At 38.1% G+C, this 23,247-nt stretch overlaps 1 protein-coding gene and 1 long non-coding RNA gene across 4 annotated transcripts in view; both read right to left on the reverse strand.

The window, feature by feature from the left end:
* The window catches only part of LOC106068574 (reversion-inducing cysteine-rich protein with Kazal motifs-like), a 112,486-nt gene that overhangs the window by 54,554 nt on the left and 34,685 nt on the right, over positions 1-23,247 (reverse strand). The window lies entirely within an intron of this gene.
* Positions 654-3,371, reverse strand: LOC129923973 (uncharacterized). Of its 2 annotated transcripts, none has more exons than XR_008775951.1 (3): positions 2,964-3,371; positions 2,259-2,335; positions 654-1,979 (listed from the first exon to the last, which is right to left on the reverse strand). It is a non-coding gene; the product is annotated as an uncharacterized LOC129923973 (long non-coding RNA). The 2 variants fall into 2 exon arrangements; XR_008775952.1 differs by lacking the exon at positions 2,964-3,371 and adding an exon at positions 2,670-2,688.

Below are 23,247 nucleotides of genomic sequence, written 5' to 3' on the forward strand. Positions count from 1 at the left end.
AACAGACGTATTATTAAACTAGACAAATTACTATGTCTAGACTTAGATTCTCATAACTATAAACAGACGTATTATTAAAGTAGACAAATTACTAGATCTAGACTTAGATTCTCATAACTATAAACAGACGTATTATTAAACTAGACAAATTACTAGGTCTAGACTTAGATTCTCATAGGCCTAACTATAAACAGACGTATTATTAAAGTAGACAAATTACTAGGTCTAGAATTAGATCCTCATAACTATAAACAGACGTATTAAAGTAGATTAAGTACTAGATCAGACTTAGATCCTCATAACTATAAACAGACGTATTATTAAAGTAGACTAATTACTAGGTCTAGACTTTATGTATTTACTTAATATACACACTAAGTGATTGAAGACTGCTTTGTGTGTTGTTGTAAACTGTAGTGTGTTGTAAACTGAACTGTAGCACACCTGGCTGAATGTTTGCATTAGTGCTTAGGCTAAGTGATATAGTCTGTAACTCATTAACGTGAAGTCATGTATGTTATGACTTTTCTATAAACAGTATTACACCTACATATGTTATTAGAATATAAAATTGATCAGTTGCTTTACAACTTAATGTACACACTAATGATAACAAGCATCACAACAGAAATAACACAACATGAAAACAAATGTGTGGTGTTATATAGCAATTTTATTTGCAGACAAAGGATACCACTTTAATGAGTTAAGTTTTTATTGCAATTGCTTAATGAACATATGGAAAAAAAAAATTTCAATAATTTACAATACACATTTTAAAAATACAATGATTACATATAATGTTAATGTGATTTAAATATATGGATGGCTGCCTGTTTAAGCGGTTTGCTCATATAATGTTAATGTTATTTAAATTATATGTTATATATATATGGATGGCTGCGCTCCGGACTGTCGCTTAGATTTATTGATGGTCCCAAGTTCAAACCCTGGCCGCTCCCATCCCCAGTCATGCAGTCATTAAATTTCTTTAGAACCACATGAACACAATAACCAGCAACATATCTTATCTTATAGATTACACAAGTTACTTCAAAAAACAAGATAATTACCCATAATATAACATCTAACAGTTGGAGTTACAGAGAACCTTTATGATGTTTTGATGAATCATTAAAATTAGGAAAGATAAAAGAAATATTTTCATCTTTTTGATTTATCCCACTGTATCTTAAACCTTTAAATATATGTAGTGTACATGGTCAATAACTTATATAAGCAGGAATCTGCAGGATGTGGGTAGACAATACTTAATTTAGATAGTCCATAAAAAGTGACATGGTCTTCTTATTTAGTCCTGTTTGGTTTAAGTCAATTTAATATATTTATTTCATTGTCATTTTGTGTATTTGTGTACTTAGTGTTTTCTTTAATAGCATTTAAAAACTGTTAGTATTGTTGGTAAAATTTTTTGTAGAATATTGTTCTATGAGTTCTAACAAATTAATAATTTCATAAATGTAGGATACAGTTTTAAGAAGTAGCTTATCACCTTTACCAAATACTTCTGTTTGTTTAAAAAAAAAACATCAAAGAGATGTACCAAGAACAATAGAATATATATATATACTACCTTAACTGGACCAGAACCTTTACAATGTACATAAATCATACACTCCTCTTGACAAAGAACATCCAAAACGAAGACACATTTATATTTCTTACACTATCTTGAAATTCACTGAAATCACTGATATGTTTTTTTTACTATTATATCCTTATATGTTTGACATGTTTCGGATGTTCCTTCAGAGTTGACGACAGGGGATGGGAGCGGGCAGGGTTTGAACCAGAGACATCGATAAATCCAAACGACAGTCCAGCGCGCAAACCACAAGACCAGGCAGCCATCCTGCGACTTCCTGAGACTTAACACTTTTTTTAATGCACTCTCTACTCTTTCATGTGTAGTAGCTAGTCCACAATACTTCATCGTCTTCAAAATGTTAACGGCAGATCTGAAAGTTAAATAAAGTTTACTATTAATATTTTTTAGATGAAATGCAAACTGTAAATAAATACTGTATATAATATAATAATATCAAACATTTACTAGAATATCTATTGATAGAATCGTTATTAAATTAATAGATTTACATAGTTCTAGCCTAAAGTAGTATTTACTTCCTAGCAATAGCCTCTTTTTATAGTCTTGTTGATCATCAAAAGCATAAAAAATTTAAATTATTTATAATACTAATATTATATGCTAGATGCTAGTAATAATTATTACTTACTTTAGAGTATTCCTTTATAGTACGTAATCCTTCAATACTGTCCATGATACTTCGTCTTGAAAATGTTAATGGCAGATCTGAAAGTTTACAATTAAATTTTTTTTAATGAAATGCTAACTGTATAAAATATAACATAAAATGTATATATTAGGCCTATATATAACATCTAACATTTACTAGAATAATTTGGTATATACCGAGGTATAAAATATGACAGATCTAATAGTAACTGTCTAACAGTCTAATAGAATGAGTCTATGTAACTATAGAATACTAGTAATAGACTACAATAGATTATAGATCTGTACTTCTACTGGTTATATATATATAATATATATAATATATATATCTATATAAAATATATACATGTATCTCTATCTTACTATCTATTATAAATCTATAAGTTACTACCTGTCTATTTGTACTTCTATATAATATACGGACTATACTATGCTATTGGTATATAAACTAGATCTAGACTCTATAATTATTAACAAAATCGTTATTAAATGAATAGATTTACAATTAGATCTACATCGTCCTAGCCTAGATCAAGTATTCAATGCCTAGGCTAGGCCTAGATTTCTAGATCTACCCACTTTGACTTTATAATTATATAATGATTATCATGTTAATCATCAAAAGCATAAAAGTCAATTAATTATGTATAATGTTAATATGCTGGATCTAGAAATATTTACTTACTTTAGAGTACTCCTTTAATGGTAAGTAGATCTAATCCTTCTACTAAGCCAAAGGTATTACCGCTGGCCATTTTTTCTTTCTAAGCCACCATTCATCATCTTTTGGTAATCGGAAAGCATATCTGCTAGTAGTGCTAGATCTAGATCCTTTACAAAACGAGGCATTTGTTCACCATTGTAGATCTAGAGTTTTAATCCATGATGAATATTTTGAAAAGTCTAAATCATATTTGTTTCAAAAGAAATCTTTCTGTCTATGTAAACTACACAGCAACACAGTGGACTGAGTGGTTACGTACACACGCATCAATCAGTGACGCATAACCTTGGCCTCTGACCAGTGATGACGTAGGCCGCGACCTGGTCAGAGCTAAGGCTTTCTATGTCGAAGGCGCCGGCCCAACACCCGCGTCCATTTTGTATATAATGTATACGACGCATGATGGCATTAAGTTGCGGGGCAAACAGGGCTGGTGAATGAGAGTCTCAGCTGGGATGGAACGTAAGGAGAGAAAGCATAAGAAGAAAGAAGAGAAAAAGAAAGAAAGAGAAGAGAAAGGATAGAAGAGTAATAAAGAGGGGAAAGAAAGAGACAGAGAAATGAACAAGGACAGAGAAAGAAAGAGGACAGAAAGAGAAAAAAGAAAAAAAAAAGGTGAGAAAACAAAAAGGAAAATGGACAGAAAGAGAAAAAAAAGAGCGAAGAAATACAATTGTTAGGCGACATGCACATACCGACAGACACACAGATAGATAGATAGATAGATAGATAGATAGATAGATAGATAGATAGATAGATATATAGATAGATAGATAGATAGATAGATAGATAGATAGATAGATAGACGGACGGACGGACGGACGGACGGACGGATGGATGGATGGACGGACGGAAGGACGGACAGACAGACAGACAGACAGATAGATAGATAGATAGATTGATAGATAGATAGCGATAGAATAGTATACTTTCTAAAAAAAGAAATCAAAGACTACTCCCGTCAGTTTCCTACTCGTGAATACAATCCCCAGTACTCTTAAGTACTTCAAAGAAATGTCGGGAGTAGTGAAACATTAAAATGGAGTATTACAATTCCATTCCTACAAGTCGAGAGAAAACAAGAGAATTTACTTCAACCCACTCGACGCCAACAATAAAAAGTCGGACGATGTTAGCGTCTCAAGTTTGACAATAGGAATTAGTGGCAATAAGATGTATCCAATGCTTAGTTCAATTACACCTTATGTCAGAATGCCTTCTCTTTTAAAGACGGGAACGAAACAGTTGACCTAGTATACCTGATACTTCCACTTTGGCGGTTACATAAACAAGCATTTTCCATCTCATCTTTAAGAAGAAGCAAAGAAATATATCAAGTCGTGCTGTTATTTTGTTTGTTTCCATGAAGACATGATGTTTGTTTGTTTGTAAAATGTTTGACATGTTTCCAATGTTCCTTCAAAGTTGAAGATAATTTACTTCCTTGTCCAAACCTCACGAGAGACGACGGGGATCTCAGCAGGCATGGTATGAACCCGCAACCAGGGACCAACGAGAAGTCCGAAAGACAGTCCAGAGCGTCTACGCAAGACCAGGCAGCATACCACAGTCTGGCACTTAAACAAAAATGTGAAATGAAAAGATTTTAGAATTAGATGAACTGGTTTCTTCAGTCTAAATCTTCACTGCACAAGGCTGACTGCGAGGTATATTGCATACATTAGACTATTAATTCCTAAGACTAACTTTGTAAGAGCCTCGAACACAATAGGGTGAATCCACTTATTTGAATGCATATAATGACATAAGCCGTTACAGTCTCACTGCACAGGTGTAGGGGCCTTTATAACTCTGTTACTTTAATCCATTACACGCTGGCGTTATGAAAGAGAGAGATAGCGCTGATGTCATGAAATTAGAGTTAATTATGATCATGCATGCAGGTGAGTGTGGCGGACAAGAATTAAGCCATTGGGCTATCTCTTCGAGGGAGCTCTTAGGTTCGAATCCATATGACGTATGGTCCTGAGCAAGCATAACAATGTTGTTGTGCATATAATAAGCTTGCTTTTTTACACACACGCAATAAATTATAATACAGTATTTTTAAATTGTATAACAAACAATTTAAATAATGTTTTCCTCATATGGTCTAGTGCAATATAAACACTGTATATTGGCTTTGTTTGGGAGAGTTAGAGGATAATGTATAGGTTAGTCAGTATGACGCTACTACCGAAAGAGAGAGACAGATAGACAGAGCTAGAGAGAGAAACAGAGAGAGAGAGAGACGAAGAGACAGAGAGTGAGAGAAACAGTGATTGATAGAGATGGACGGATAGAGGGAGAGAAAGAGAGAAAGTGAGAGAGAGAGAGAAAGAGAGAGAGAGAGACAGAAAGAGAGAGGAGAGAGGGTTTAGATGATCAGTATTTCAGATGAAAGAAACATTTACGGAGTGTCTTACATTTTAAAAAAATTACAGCTTTACATATCTAAACAAAGTAAAAATACATGTTCTATAACATCTGAATCGCATGGCCACAAACACAAATCTATAAGCGTGACACATAGTCATACACACACACGACAGAAAACATTCATATAAAACATACATTTTCAATACAAAAAATATCTAGAAACAGAAATTCAACCAAATATCTAAATCAAAATGTGTTTTTATCTCTGCTACATTCTCACCAGGCAGCCTGACACTCATAAAAACATACAAAGTCGTCCGGAAACTTGTCAAATAAACAAACACCAGTACATACAACAGAAGAAAAAGGGGGGCGGGCGGGAAGGCGCGTAAAAAAAGAAATGTCGGATCTAACAAGATCTTATGTAAACTAAAAAGCTTGACGTCCGGACAAGACTCGCTAATTAGCTGCTCGTTTGTGACAGGAGATTTGCGTCCGCTTTAAGACGTAGATAAGTTTTATAAGTAAGGGGGTGGGGCTCGCAGATTTACGAGGTGTGGGGAGAAAGGAGGGGGGGGGGAGAGGAAGTTTTATGTCCAAACATAAAGAGTTTGTTTCCTAGCAAACAATGTTTTACAGTTTTGTTTATACACGAAAGCAAATATAAATTCAGAATATTTTGTTAACACAATAGTCATTCCCAATATTGACCCATTTTTACAAAGCTTGTCATCTCCCTCTGTCTGTCTGTCTGGTACAAATTGTGAACACGTTATTTCTCCCACTTCCCATTCTCAGATCAAGTTGAAACTTTGCACAATTATTCATTGTTCCAAACAAAACTTGACTCAAACCAAAAATTAAACAATTAGTAAATCAATTATTAGCAATTAGTTAAATTTGTTTTATATGTAAAAGGAAAGCTTATTCCTGCAGTATTGAGATATATGGCAACGGTTTTGCGGTTCTTTCCCTTAGATAAGCTTTGTTTTTATATTTGGCTTCTTCAATCTTTTTATTGTTTTATTATTGATTTGCTTTGTAGTTGTTATGTTTGCAGCTACATATTGCAGTTGTACCTTTTGTAACTCTGTAAGTGTAGTAATAACTTTTTTTGTAGCCCTACAAAGTGGTCACAACATTTGTAGTCACCTAAAGCTCGCGGCGCCACAATGAAGTTGTAGTACACGATATTACTGCCAACTTCCAAGTAGCAACAACTGTGTTAGATATTGCGACTTTCTGATTGGTTGCAGATGAGATGAAGACTCATTGTGAGCGCGCGTCAATGTGTTTACAGTCCTAGGGAGGAAGTAGCTATGTCAAAACAAAGGATAAGGCATTCTGGGAAATGTACGTACGCTTAAGTCCAGGCTTTTACAATTAGTAGCTCTAGAAACTAGTTAATAAATGAAATCCTTGTGATCAAACATGGTCATATCCCAAACTAAATGAAGATATACAAAGACGATATATATTTTGCTATTTTTTTTTTCTGTAACAAAAAATAAAGACACATTAAATCTTGGATGTAATAATACATTCACTTCCTGCTGTTTCATTTATCATTTTAATACACACTTACGTTTATCCACCGGATACGCCCGAAATAAAAAAAAAAAAGCAGCATTCATTTCTTGTTCGGAATTCAAATCCATTTTACTTCTCTAAAAGTCAAAGTTAGTACCAAAAAAAAAAAAGGAAAGAAACACGGTTTTATGACTGACCCAAACTTCGATGGACAGACGATGGACAGACAGACAATGTAGAGACAAACCTGAAATTCCACAGCTTCAATACAGTCCAAATGGAAGGCGGTGAAACTGACATAGACCATTCGTTCTAGAAGTCCTCAACACTGACATGCAACGAAAGAACCTGTGGGCAATTTAGACCAATAGCTGGCTGCCACGTCGTACAGACCTGTGACGTGGCAACGAGCTACTGGTCTTAACTGCCCACATGTTGTGACGTTGCATGTCAGTGTTTAGGCCTTCTAAAACGATTGGTCCCTAGCAGACCAATGACAAGCATGACCTGTACAGCCCCCCCCCCCCCCAAAAAAAAGGGGGGGGGGGTTTACATGGACGACAATAGAAACAATTAGTCTACAAAAGATCTCAATAAATGATGCCCCGAGCTCCTATGACTTAACGACGAGAATTGACCTGTAGTACGTTTTGACCTTTAGTATGTATTGACCTTAAGTATGTATTGACCTTTAGTATGTCAATGAAACAAAACTTCATCGATATAAAGCTTCAACGAGTAATTTTTCGCCTCTGAGCAGCAGACGACACACTTCCAGAGGCTGAACACTGAAAACAGAGAAATATGGATTTGAGGAATGCCACCAGAAAATGCCGACCATGTCCTTCAAAGCGGCAAACTCCATCTAGAGGTCCGAAAAAGAGTACTGCCTCCAGAACACACCTTTAGAAAGAAAACAAACTGCTTGAAGAGCTACCTGATCTGGAAATCACTACGCAGTTAATCTCAGATATATAGAATAATAGGATTGGTTATCTGAACCCTCCAACTGTACATTTGGAACGCAGCAAGAAGCAATAAACACAACTGAGCTAATTAATATAAAATATATAAACGAATTATGTTTAAGTAAAGAAGAGATAGCATGTATTAAGATGGTTTATTTTTAGAAGCCAAGGGCGATAACTTTTTATTTGTCTTGTCATAATCTGAGCAGACGTCTTGACAGACAAATTAGCGCCCACCTGATGTGAAGCTTAGCAGCTCTACGCGCGCAGCAGCGTTAATCTTGGAGCGAGAAGATCCCTGGCGTAGCAGGGCAGACAAAAGACGGGAGGCACTGCGGAACCGCGGGTTACATGAATGACTTGTGTGTCAGTTGTCAATGTCTCCTATGACATGACAAGAAGTCAGTGTGGCACGAGAGATCGTGTGACCCTCGAGGAAGGAGAAGAGGGTGGAATTAGAAGATTTCTGTCTCGGTCTGCCTCTGTGTCACACGCTTCTACATTTCAAAGACGCCAGTAGAAACGGGATGGGAAGGAGAAAGGCGCAAGGAGGGAGGCTCAAAGGAGTTGTGTAAAGGAGTATAGAATGTATACATTCAACTGTTGCAATGGACCTCATTCACCAAACGTAAACAAACAACATTTAGCCACGTGATTCTCTATCTCTTCTATACAAATTACGTAATCCATAAAGGCTGTCACGTGATTCGTTTTTTTATTGTTTTATCAATATTATCACGTAGCTAAATGTTGTTTGTTTACGATTGGTGAATGAGGTCCATTGACAAAAAAAGTGTATTTGCTACGCCCAAAATTTGATTGGTTATATCCAAAATGTTGATTGGTTATGCCTAAAATATTGATTGGCTATGCCTAAAATTTCAATATGCCTAAAAAAAATAGGTGCATACAAGTTTTTCCCTTTCTTTTTATTCCTCGTTATCTTTCTTTCTCAATCTTTTTGAATGTACATCATTCTCTTTCTATTGTTCTCTTTCTCACAGTTTATGTGTTGTTGTTTTTTCAAAAGTGGTCACTGAAATTATTCAATGCGTTCTTCATTCAAGAGGACAAGAGTAGAAGGAGAGAGAGAGAGGAAGAGAGAGAGGGAGAGTTGGAAAGAAGGAAGAGTACAAAATAGAATGGAGCTCTCCCGAACACCTTGAAGACATCCACAACGTTCTGTCGACAGCCATGCCTGGCTTGTCCCTCAAGTTCACCGCTACTCTCACACCCAAAGAAAGGAGGGAAAGAAGGAGGGGGTTGGGCGAGGGTTAGAAACTCGAGCGGCTCGAGTGAAGTGGCATCAGCGTTCAACGTCGTCACGCACACACACACACACACATACAGCATGTCATCATCTGTTGGGATATTTACACACACACACACACACGTAGGTAGATTTCAATGAAGTGAGCCTCCGTAATTCCCACCTCTTCAATTCGCCAACAAGGCTTTCAAAGTTAGTGAATAACGCTAGGATAAGAAGGAAAAAAAAATTCCTGAGCTTTGTGACACTAAATATATTCCAGGAGAGCTCCATTCAGTAAAGGCCCTATCTTTTTTTTTTCCCCTTTCTGTCTTTATTTTCTGTTTCACGCATTTAGAATAGCAAGGCTTTCATCTCTATTCTCTAACCTTTTCTCCCCCTTTACATGAATAAATAAGGGGCGACAACTACAGTAAAAATTTAGCTCGCAGACGAGATTTAGTTAAAGCGTCAACGGACATATTTAAAGTACGAAGTACTCGAGCCGAACAAAATACCTTCGTTCTAGTGGCAGACGGCTTTCCAAGGGAGACGATTCGCCATACAAAATCGTGAATCAATACTTTTTTCTTTTTTAAATACACTTTCCACTCCACCGTCTTGTATTCGCGCCCTTTAGGTCCTACGGTGTACAGGTGGATTCGATAGCTCCCCATGAGATGCACTAGGGTATTTTGTTCTGGTGGGCATGCTTCACAGTCACACCGTCAATACATCGAGGCTCCGAAGAAAGAAATGCTAGCGTATCATTCGCGATACTTATAGAAGATATTTATTGAGACTCTTAGTTCTTACGCTGTTCTTTAAATAAACCTTAAGGATTAACGATCGCTACAAACGGGTTGACATTTGAGCGGGATTCTTTAAATATGGTATTTAGGGACTGCACGAACAGGCCCTCATTATATACACACAATCGGGCAGAGTTAATGTGCACATCTATGAATTCACTTCACATCTAGCTGGGTGACAACAGTGTTAAACAATCGATACAATTAGGGTAGGTAATCGCTAGGCTTAATTAGGACAGTTAAATGCAAGAATCGATTACTAGACGCTACCTCTTTGACATCAGTGGATCGATGAAATGTTGTATTACCAGACGGAGCTGGAGTCAGAGGTCCCTCAGAGATATTTTTGCTAGTATGCCAGTCTTTTCTCTCACACTCTATTGCCAGAAAAAACGTTTCAATGTACGAACCAAAAAAGTTTGGCACTTGCTCCTTATTGAGCTCAGACAGAGCCGCATGCATCACCATTTTCAAGAAGAACATTTAGGATTTGCCTTTTCCAAAACGTACTTATAGTTTGCTACATCTATATATATGCTAGGTTACCTATGTTATGTTTCTCAACAGCCCGCTATAAAAAAATATTACTAATTGTTAATAATAAATAGACTATTTGAGGAAGTTTGTATATACTATACCAGGAGAACCAAAACAAGATAGTTCATAGTTTTGATGTCACACAGGAAGAGCTATTCCATGCCTTCAATAAAGAAGAGCTCTGATGGTCTGAGAACACATTTGGAAAGGGGGGGGGGGAACGATCACCTTGAAAGGTACTGTGGTAGGAGGAGGGAGAAGCACACAAAGTCACCAGAAAATAAACGAACCGGAAGTAAGGGGAATTTCTTGATACGCCACAGCGAATGGCCTCTGACCAAATGGTGAGCATCCACACAACACCAAACGAAGGGTCCATGAGATAACATTCAATGAGATCATATTCAAAATTATTGAGTTTTAGGTAAACAAATTTCAGTTTTTGAATCTCTGCCGCTCTATCGTTTGGAACTTGTCTTGAAAATAACGTAATAACGTTTGCACATTGGGAATAAATATTGCGGAATAATATAAGCCTTCTCTCCTAAAAATTATACTTATATATATATATATGTATATATATATATATATAAAACTCTGGAAATTTGTTGAGAAAAGGAAGTGAGTTAGAGCAACAAACAATGCCTCGTTAACCTTTATGGCGACACCGAGGTTTACATTTGACCTTTGACATCCTACGTCAGTGTCACACATGAACACAGACCTTATGTTTATGACACTAATGGCCGGCTCCTGTTTGTACTCTGCCCCTCTTGTTACGCCTGTCTCGCCTAGACCAGACCAGAGGTTGCTGATGCAGTAGGGGGGGGGGGGGAGAGGTCCATAGTGAAGTTTCGCTTTTATAAGCCATTGAGGGGGTAGGAGGTGGGCGAAGTATGAAAGGTCACTCTGTGTTCAAGTCACGTGGGACAAAATAATAATATCATGTAATCGGTTAGCAGAGAATCTGGGGCGTTACGAGGTCTCGATCAAGTAAGCCCATTGGGATAAGAAGATGTCTGCCTACTTTGGTTGAGTTGGTTTCTATTTCTTTTCATAATTACAGACACTCTCCAAACAAATGTTATGCACAAAAAGCCGATTGCTGTTAATCTAGAAATACAATGGGCTCTGGTATTGGCATCGGAAATATGAAAATTAAAACTTGAAATATCAGCAACACTTTTTTTTTGTATACAATTTAAAGGAAAAGTAACCCATGTTCCTTTTTTCCCCCTAGCTTCTTGAGATTGTCATGTCAATGAGGTTACAGGCTCTTTGCAATTCTAGTGGTATTTGCCTTGTCGCGTAGTTTCAAGTCGTGGGACAAGCCTCGTTTTAAACTTCACTGCATAATTATACACACAGGGGCGTTTCAATTTGTAGGGATTTCCTGCTTCACTTCACGTGAGCCCACTCTATTCCAGACGTTTACCGACCAGGCTCAAAGCTACTTTTGGACCAATTCATCACGGAACAGTTACCAGACGACCTTTTTTTTTTTTTTGTTCACACATAAAATTAACACTCGAGAAGGGCCCCCCGTGGTTTCTGAGTACAGGGGAAAGAAAATGGCAGGGGAGGGGTGAGGAAAATCGGTTGGCCAGATAACTTCAATCTTTCACTTTCCGATCAAGTTGACTGATGACCGCGGGCGACCAACGCCCATTTTACAGTATCAGCCCGCTATGTGGACACTTGTCATTTAAGATAGACCCTCGCTGAGATAATCTTCCAGAGTTCGTTCCACGTTCAAATATTTTGATTTACCCTGGGCCTAGGAGAAGATGGCGCCAAACAGAGGGGGGGGGGGGGGAATGTGGGTCGACTTACCGCAATAGTGACCACTTTATATGTAGAGCAGGTTCTACTGACTGCCGCAACCAATGTCTACAGTATTACATGGCAAAGGATTTAGTGACCGCGATAGTGGCCACTTTACATGCAGAACAGTTTCTACTGATTGCGATAACCAACGTCTATTTTATTATTTGGAGCAGTTTTATGACCACAATGACAAATGACCACTTCTATAGGTGATGCTAGAGGAAATGGATCATTGCCAGATGGGTAATTAAAACCACAAACTAATTCCATTATCAAACGTCATACGTCTAGTACCGTTACATGACATCTACATCTGAGGACATAGTTATACATGTTGGATTTGACTGGTCTCGACTCTCCATATAGTTAGCCAAGAAATACTGCATACTTCAGAAATCTTCCGACAAGATTTTATCAAATTGTGCCCCGATTAGAAGAACCAAAGTGTGGCGACAACGCAAAACTGTTTTATACCGATACAAAAAGTGGACTTGTTAAAAACCGACTTTAGAGTCTTCTCAAGTACTTTAGTGCTGTTATTATAAGTCGGGGCAGTAAGAAAATCACCGACTAACATGCATTACAACATCATGAGATAATGTACTTATGGAAATATTTTTATACGGGAATATTATAATACATCCAAGGCACAATTGGTCATTTGTAATAAGGTATTTAGCCTTAAAACACAAATTTGACTAGTCTAATTACTTCCTCTCTCTCTCTCTCTCCAACTCTCTCTTTCTCCCTCTCTCTCTCTCCAACTCCCCCTCTCTCTCTCCAACTCTCTCTCCCTCCCTCTTTCTCTCTCCAACTCTCTCTCTCTCTCTCCCTCTCTCTCTCTTTGTCCAACTCTCTCTCCCTCTCTCATGTCTACATGTCTGTTTACCATCCTAACCTCTTATCATTGTCTATATCTATGTATGGGATCTGTATAGCAGGGGCGTGTAGCCTGGCAACAGTCATGTGGAGATAAAGCTGTCGTCATAGCATTCAGTCTGCTTCTTTATCTCCCGCCTCTGTTAACTGGCCGAAGTAGAGTTTAGGGGAAAGACTTGAACACATTGCCTCTGTTTTACTCAGTGTAATATCTTAATAATGGTTTGCTTAAACCTCACGACAAGCAATTTGAGTAAGAACAAGATCTAGATTCATGGGTTGCTTCAGAAAGAGAATCTAAAAGTCTCCGTGTGCAATGAAATACTACAAGGTAATCAGACTGGAAGGTGAGCTAATCAAATAAAAAAAAACATATTACACATAACATTTTAGACTTAACATATTACACATAAACATATAGCACATAAACATAGCACATAAACATATTACACATAAACATAGCACATAAACATATCACACATAAACATATAGCATATAAACATATTACACATAAACATATTACCCATAAAGATATAGCACATAAACATATCACACATAAACATGTAACACATAAACTTATAACACAAAAACATATAGCACATAAACATGTAACACATAAACATATAACACATAACATATTACACATAGAGATTGAACTTCTCAATGTTAATGTTTTCTTTTATATATGCTAATTGCGCGAATTGATACTTTGTTTCCCCGCGAATTGATACTTTGTTTCCCAGTTAAAAAAAAAACAACTAATTGCAAGTTCCAAGATGTCTAGAAACCAATTCTTTTATAATTCGAACATAGGTCCATCTCTCTCATGCAGTGAAGCGAAAAGGTTGGCCTAATTAAAGCCTAGTTTGTATACGTTATTTCTCTGACACCCATTCTAGGATCAAGTTGAAACTTTACACAATTATTTGTTGAACCAAACAAAACAAGATACAAATAACAAATTACCTATTTTTTAAATTAATTATAGGTAATTAATTGTTTGGTATCGATAAAAGGAAATAAATACTACTGACTGAGAGATGCTGCGTTAACAACACATAACTTTAGCCCCTGAATTCTAGTAACACTTATTCTCGTGCTTCACTGCGTTGAAATAGTTGAAAAGTTATAAACGTTTGGGTCGGAAACTTCTCAAGTTATAAAGCTCCCCCACACATACTCGCGGTCCATGAGTTCTAGAATTGATTCCATCAGTCCGCGACATTTCGTTTATTTCCACTAAGTAAAGTCCCTCCTATCGTTTTCATCAATCGAAATATTTGTAGGAAGAAACATAGGATGCACCATGTGTACACAATTTAGACTGATAGGTGTGTACAACCGACCCCCCCCTTTCCATGCTGCTCCTGTCCCCACAGCTTTCATTGTTTTTTTTCTCACACACCCAGACAGACAAACTCACACACAGAAATCAAAACTTATGAAACGAAGTTACTGAATTAGTTTCTAGCCAGAGCGTCGGTGGTAATTAAGGTGCACTGGACAAATAGTGACCCCAAAGGGGCAACGTTGAACTGGAAACATTGACAGAGGGAAACAGGTGAGGGCCATTGAATGACCAATGAGATGGGAGGAGGGTGAGAAAGCAATGTCCATCTTGACCTTCAACTACAGCAACAAAATGGACGACACAAAAGATAATTCCAAGACTTTTGATTGTGAAGGGGAAAAAAAAACGAAACGCCGTGACCATTGGTCAACAGAGATGGGGGATCAAGGCAGAATAAGGTTAGGTCGCCCTGTTTCTGTCCTGGGTAGGAGCCGGCCGTGTCTAACAGACCATGACTTGTTCCGGTCAACTGAAGAGTTTGGGCGTGAAGACATGAAAGATGAGCGAGGGAGATGGGGGGGGGGGGGGTAACGAGTTTGAATAGAGTGGACAAGACGTTTGTATTTCTTGTTCAATCTTATCTGTCTCGCTACATTAAACCCACTTTCAACATTGAGAGATAGAGAGAGAGACAGACAGACAGAGAAAGAGACAAAGTGAAAGAGAGAGAGAGAAATAAAGAGAAAGAGATAGACAGAGAGAGAGAGAGAGAGAGAGAGAGAGAGTCGTGAACAATCTTTTATTACGACACTCCTTATCGGTTGGTCTCATTCAGTTTTTACACTTTCCCCCCCCCCCCCCCAACAAAACGATGGATTCATTTTCAGTGTTTTGAGATGACAAAGTCATTGTCATTTCATGTCAAACAAACCGCATCACCACACCTTTCCCACATCCCCATCACTGACTCCCTAAAAATGATAATTCTCTCTCTCTCTCTTTCTTTCTCTTTCTCTCTCTCATTCACACACACACACATCTCTTTTATGTCAGCCGGATTTTCATCCTTTCCTGCTAGACATGACACTTCTGATGCAGATCTTCTAGAAATGACCACATATCATTGGTTATTTGGAACCTATTAGAAGTATCTATTATCCGGCCATGCTATCTGAAATGTCGGTTTAGACATTGGATGGTCTAGCATTGGATGGTCTAGTATTGGGTGGTCTAGTATTGGATGGTCTAGCATTGGATGGTCCAGCATGCGTGTCCTACTTTGGCATTGACAACCTCTTCCTCCCTGTTTACAGGTAATCTTATAGCAGACCTCTTCCCCCCCCCCCCTTACTCAATGAACAAAAAAAAATGTTGAAAGGTGAGGGGGAGCTGAGTAAACGAATGGGGGGGGGGGCGGGAGGAATGAAAAAGAGACTAGGATAAAAAGGACAATGACGCCTCTTTTGAACGGGTTTCACAGCCAGGGGCAGGTAATCGAAGATCAGGTGATGCTAGAAGGTAGCGATCAGCGGAGACAGAAATCAATAACATCCAAATAGGTTAGGAGTGTTTGCACTAGACGCGAGGCCAGGTTCTAGCGCTCGTTTTTTAACACCATTCTAGTCAAATAAACTCCCAAGCATGATGTGAGGATACATTACATGATACGTCTGGGCACACAGCAGGAATATGAAACTTATAAAACGATTGAGTTCTGTGATTCATAAGGGGAGAGAAGGCACATTAGATCACCAGCACAATGGCTATGTTATAAAGTATATAGATCACCAGTTCATTAACTACTTTACCAAGTATATAGATCACCAGTTCATTAACTACTTTACCAAGTATATAGATCACCAGTTTATTAAATATTTTATTAAGCATTTGGACCACCAGTTCATGGACTATTTTACAATGTACTTAAATCACCAGTGCATGAATTATTTTACTAGCATATGTGCGGTTCCACAGGTAACGTCGTAACCCAGAATCCAACGTCCTGACAATTCAACTCTAGCAGAAGTTGCTATCAAACTTGGTAGTTTGTGAACTGGTCACTCATTTTGTTTTAGGTGCATTTGTGTTTTTGTCTGAAAGTGACGAAGACTTCGTAAACTAAATATTTGTAGCTGGTTAGGCCTAGTTATCTCTCCCAATCGGCTGTTTCAACACAAACAAAACAACACTTTGAAATGATTTTTTTTTTCTTTTTACTAAGTAGGTCAGCAATTACTGGGTTAAATCACTGACTTAGTATCGAATGATAAGCTATTTGGTATCGACTACAAAGCTATTACACATTATTCACAGGAACGGTGAAGCGCTTGATAACCGTTAAGATTGCCTCAAGTATCGAATCGTGCGATAGTGTGGTCCACTGCAAGTCCGTTCACCTCTAATGAGCATCAACTTCTTATGACGAGAAAATACAGGTGGTTGGTCATTGTGTTGGTCACATGACACTCACGTTAACCGCTGACCAAAAAGACAGGCGAACTCCATATCACGAACTGAACAGAACTTTGGGCTTCAAAAAACGTTACTGCTTGAATGTAATTCTTTAGAGAACGTAGCATTGTGATGTCAGGTACATTGTGATGTCAGGTACATTGTGATGTCAGGTACATTGCGATGTCACGACATTGTGATGTCAGGTACATTGAGAACGATGAAGATTTCAGCAGGTACCTTGTGGTGTCAGTTATATAGTGATGTTAGATATAATGTGTTATCGGGTATATCGTGATGTCATATGTACATTGTGATGTCTGATGCATTCCGAAGGAAGTCTGGAAATCGATATTTAATAAGCAATGGTCAATGAAACATTTACAGGTATAATGTGTTATCAGGTATATTGTGATGTCATGTACATTGCACTAAAGTTTTGGCTGTAAGATTTTCTACCTAAGACCCCCTCACTGACTCCTCCCTCCTAAAACTTTAAAAAGATCCAGAGTCATTGGTAGCTGTTTAAGTCAGTGACACGGTTTGAGGGGGGGGGGGTGTCGATGAATGTATCCATTACATTACACTTACACCATTTTGATACCTGTTCCTGACAGACAATAAGACGTACTAATAGGAGGAAGGTCACGGTGGCACGAAGTAGGAAGCTCTCGTACATTATCTTATCTTATATATTACAGACGTTACTTCAAAAAAAAAAAAAGAAGATAATTACGTCCTACACATTTCATGTATCAATCCAGGTGACAAAGTACATCATTTCATTTCTGTGTCCACTTATGACGATAAAATAATTCATTCCGTTCTTTGTTTCAATATTAAAACCAAATCAACTTTGAAGCTCTAACGACATGGGGTGATATAATGATGACGTGTTCACTTGGTATTTCGGATCGACCTAGTTTTCCAGTTGTCTTAAACAGAAACAGAAAGTTAAAATCATAAAGGGAGAGAATTGCATCTGCTGAGCACTAAACAACTTGGTCAGTCATGGAATCTTATCTAAATTCGACACAATTTTTTTTACACATTATATTCAGTTAAATTAAAAGACTTCAGGACATCAAAAGATGTCCAGTAATGTGAGCAATCTTTAATTTAGTATTATTTTTTTTAGCTAATGGTATCTGTTTATTTGAAGCCCAACTTTAAATACCCAACTTCTGGATGCCCCCTTTTTTTTTCTCTGCATGGAATCTGCTGGTAGTTGCACCGATCTATATTCGCGCTTGCGTGTATCGGAGTGCAGCCAGCAAGGTTTGATGGGATGTTGTCACAGATAAGAAGCCTGACTTGAATGTCTTAACGCCACCATAGATGACATCCCTGCACAATGTCAGTGCAAATGACACAGGCAGCTAAATGTCAGGTTGAGTAGATCAAGTCGAGACAGGTTCTAGCTGGTATAGAGCAGTGAGCGGCAGTTTTAAATACATCTTTTTTTTTGTCTCTCTCTCTCCTTCGTTGTGGGTCATGGCCAAGTACGCAATGTAAGTCATGATGTGGGAAAGGTTGTGTGAGTGCGTGTGTGGGAGGGGATAAGGATGCCGCTGCCAATGGAAGATATATAAAGTGACATAGGAAGCTGAGGGGGTGAGGGAATGGGGTGTTAGTGGGTATGCGCATCGCCTGAGTATGAGATTTCAAGAAATCCTGCAATTAACCGATCACCAAGTGAAATAAAAAAGGTAAACACGTTAAGCCATAAAAATCTACATCCCGTGGTCGTTATTTGTCCCCTAGTCCCTTGTCAATGAAGGTCATTAATCGCTGCTAACATTAGCATACTGTCCGGGTCGGACGATCAGCTGCTGAAGCTGACACCACATCTCAACTTGAACTCCAGTTTCTCTACACCCACCCCCCTCTTTTCTTGTGTTAAGAAAATGTGTCTTCGCATCAGGTGACCGACACGTGAAAATAAAAGGTTCGAATCCCTTTCGCTTTATTTTATTGCCACGTTACGTGGAGGAGAAAAAAAGTGGGTGGTGTTGGGGGGGGGGGCGTTCTACAGGGTCTCACATAATAAAATAATGGGGCATGTATTTCTCGCAAGGTCTCAGCCCCAGAGACGAGATTTCATGACTTCACTTGTTTTACCGACACTCTTGTACTGTGTGCCCTCCTTATTGCATCTAGTCATGGAATGTGCATCCATTGTTGGAGCTAAGTGATGGATTCATTACTGTAGTTAGGTGCTGGATAGTTAATCTATTAGAGTAACTAGATGCTGGATTGTGCATCTATAATAGTATCTAGGTAGTGGAATGCGGTGAGATACAAGACAACCCAGCCCAGCCCAACCTCCACTTCATAAAGAACGTACACTGGCACCCCCCCCCCCCACCCCCTTCCCATTGAACTCTCGAAGCTGCGACACCGTGCTAGGTCTCCCCCAGCAAGATCTCGATCACCTTTCTAGCCCGCTTCCCCTCACCCTCTCCCCCCAACCCCTATAGGATCCAGTTTACCTGAAACTTGGAGCTGATTTAAAATGGAGATTTATGTCCAGCCCTATCTCGGGAAGGCGACACAACGCAAGCGACAAGTGAAGAATGGCTGAGTTTAAGGACACAAGAGAACTGCAAGCTGTCCAGACAATGCGGCGTTGGAGAAGGAAATTTGGAATGACACAAAAAGAAAAAAAAAAAAAAAAAAACTGGGGCAAAGGATGGGGTAGGAAACAGAAAAAAAAATGTTTGTGAAATAAAATATATATATATATATATATATATATATATATATATATATATATATATATATAAAGACGGGGGGAGTTTATTCTTGGCTTGACCTGCAATGTTTATAATTAATAATATAAATACATTTTGTTATGACTTTTTTTTTCCATTTACAACGTTTAGTCACTGTGCCCTTGTAGACCATTGCACATCTTCGATTGGATACAAGCACAAGAAGGTCGAACAAAAATCAAAAAGTTATTTTTCAATGTCGTTATGTTTTTTTTTTCTTTCAAAAATAGCAAGAGTAAAGTGATTCTCACTCAATTTGAATCAAGTGATTCTCAAATTGCGATGTTTCCACAGAGTAAGCCATATGCATGTTGCTGTAAACCTTTTTTACCAACAAACATTCGTTCATTTTCGCTGTACGTAATTCGTATTTGCAGTACCCAAAAATAGATTTTTATTTTTATGAAACAAAATGATTCAAATATGAACAAAGTATTAAACTTAATAAAAAACGATGTCTAGGTTGAAAAAAACAACATTTCCAGTAACTAACAATGTAAAGTATATTGGTTGGAAGACACAAGAGAGGACATTTTTTCTCGTATAGCTCAGGTGTAGACTGGCCATCTATAAGACATGTCAAAGAATACTGTCATCAGACAAGCGGATAGTTGGGTACACATTAATTACATGATAAACTGTATCTCTATTTTAAAACGGAATCTACCAAAGCATTGCTTCTGGGTAACCAAGACTACCAAATCTATGATTCTATGTGATCAACAGGATAAACTGCATCTCTATTTTAAAACGGAATCTACCAAAGCCTTGCTTCTGGGTAACCAAGACTACCAAATCTATGATTCCATGTAATCAAAAATTATTGAAACCTTACCTAAAAGGTGAGCGAGAATCAACCGAAGCCTTGCTTCTAGCTGAGCAAGGACACACGCGAGTTACTGGAGCGTGTAATTCAAGTCAACGAGACAGGTCATGCTCCATTAAACACGTGAGCAATTCGATATGTCTGTCTGGTGTAACAAATGTTTGGTGAGTACCACTTCAAAAAATAACGCGCCATTAACATATGCTTCGCCAGAAAACACATCCTACATTCGGGCTATTAGTCTACGTATAAGAATTAGTTTTAAGCATTCCTAGTTTTATCATCTTTCCTTGAATTTTTTTTTAGTTCAAAAAAGTAACTCCGTGTGTCCGGGATGCACCGTTTTAAGAATGACTTCTTATTTTAATGCTTTTTTTTTTTAAATTCAAAATACAGCGAAAAAATGTTGATATTTTTTTCTGTAATGTCTAATTTAATGTGTTGATTTTTTAAAATTCATATTAACACATCTTTAAAGGGAAAATCCGATGGTTTTTCAAATTTGAGTTATTGACATATTTAAATTCTGCGTAAAAAGTTGTAATAGTAAACATTTTACCATTTTTTATTTAAATGCTTAAAAAACATTTATATTGAATAAATTAGTCAGTAAATTCTTGACATCTCAAAAAAAAAAAAACGGGGTTCTTTGAGATTTTGTTATTAGGTTAGTCATACGTCACTTCCCTCAACAATACTGAAAGGGAAACGAGATTTGACCAATCGTATCGCTTCATTCTTATAGTAGCTGTTGGGCATAGTGACGGCCTAGTCAAGCGCTATGGTACAGTTATATATAGATAGATAGATTTAAAAGCATTAGGACAACCAACTCGAGAAAAAAAGTACATTTTCATCTAACCCCTCCCTGTCCCAAGAAGTAGATTTCAAATTTTTCATTTACTGGGCTACATCAAATGATAGTCATCCTGAGTTTCTTTTTTCTTAAAATATTCAAATGAGGAAATCGTGACTTTTAAGATAGCATTAAAATCTTCATAGGCCATTTTATCATACAAATGAGTTACACCTCAAGAGCCCCACGACCCTCAAAAAGCTGATCAATCAGACAAAACGTACATTGGCTAAACTTCTAAATTTCTTCAAATATTCCTTTTGCTTTTCTCTGTCACCGTTTGCCCTTAGATGCAAATCGTGAATTTTAGCAAACACACCAAGAACGTCGCCCAGTTAGAACCACCTACAAAGGAGACAAACTCTATCAAGAACATCGCCCAGTTAGAACCACCTACAAAGGGGACAAACTCTAACAAGAACATCGCCCAGTTAGAACCATCTACAAAGGAGACATACTCTATCAAGAACATCGCCCAGTTAGAACCACCTACAAAGGAGACAAACTCTATCAAGAACATCGCCCAGTTAGAACCACCTACAAAGGAGACAAACTCTATCAAGAACATCGCCCAGTTAGAACCACCTACAAAGGAGACAAACTCTAACAAGAACATCGCCCAGTTAGAACCACCTACAAAGGAGACAAACTCTATCAAGAACATCGCCCAGTTAGAACCACCTACAAAGGAGACAAACTCTATCAAGAACATCGCCCAGTTAGAACCACCTACAAAGGAGACAAACTCTAACAAGAACATCGCCCAGTTAGAACCACCTACAAAGGAGACAAACTCTATCAAGAACATCGCCCAGTTAGAACTACCTACAAAGGAGACAAACTCTATCAAGAACATCGCCCAGTTAGAACCGCCTACAAAGGAGACAAACTCTACCAAGAACATCGCCCAGTTAGAACCACCTACAAAGGAGACAAACTCTATCAAGAACATCGCCCAGTTAGAACTACCTACAAAGGGGACAAACTCTAACAAGAACATCGCCCAGTTAGAACCACCTACAAAGGGGACAAACTCTAACAAGAACATCGCCCAGTTAGAACCACCTACAAAGGGGACAAACTCTACCAAGAACATCGCCCAGTTATAATTACCTACAAAGGAGACAAACTCTATCAAGAACATCGCCCAGTTAGAACCACCTACAAAGGAGACAAACTCTATCAAGAACATCGCCCAGTTAGAACCACCTACAAAGGAGACAAACTCTATCAAGAACATCGCCCAGTTAGAACCACCTACAAAGGGGACAAACTCTACCAAGAACATCGCCCAGTTAGAACCACCTACAAAGGAGACAAACTCTATCAAGAACATCGCCCAGTTATAATTACCTACAAAGGAGACAAACTCTATCAAGAACATCGCCCAGTTAGAACCACCTACAAAGGAGACAAACTCTATCAAGAACATCGCCCAGTTAGAACCACCTACAAAGGAGACAAACTCTATCAAGAACATCGCCCAGTTAGAACCACCTACAAAGGAGACAAACTCTACCAAGAACATCGCCCAGTTAGAACCACCTACAAAGGAGACAGACTCTACCAAGAACATCGCCCAGTTAGAACCACCTACAAAGGAGACAAACTCTATCAAGAACATCGCCCAGTTAGAACTACCTACAAAGGAGACAAACTCTATCAAGAACATCGCCCAGTTAGAACCACCTACAAAGGAGACAAACTCTATCAAGAACATCGCCCAGTTAGAACCACTATCTAAATGCCATAAGTCTACCAAGGACATCACCCAGTTAGAACCACCGACTAAGGACACAAACTCTACCGAGCGCCTCCAAGAACATCACCCAGTTAGAACCAACAAAGGGCACAAACTCTACCGAG

The sequence above is a fragment of the Biomphalaria glabrata genome, chromosome 1 (assembly GCF_947242115.1).
Source record: "Biomphalaria glabrata chromosome 1, xgBioGlab47.1, whole genome shotgun sequence".
Taxonomy (NCBI): Eukaryota; Metazoa; Mollusca; class Gastropoda; family Planorbidae; genus Biomphalaria; species Biomphalaria glabrata.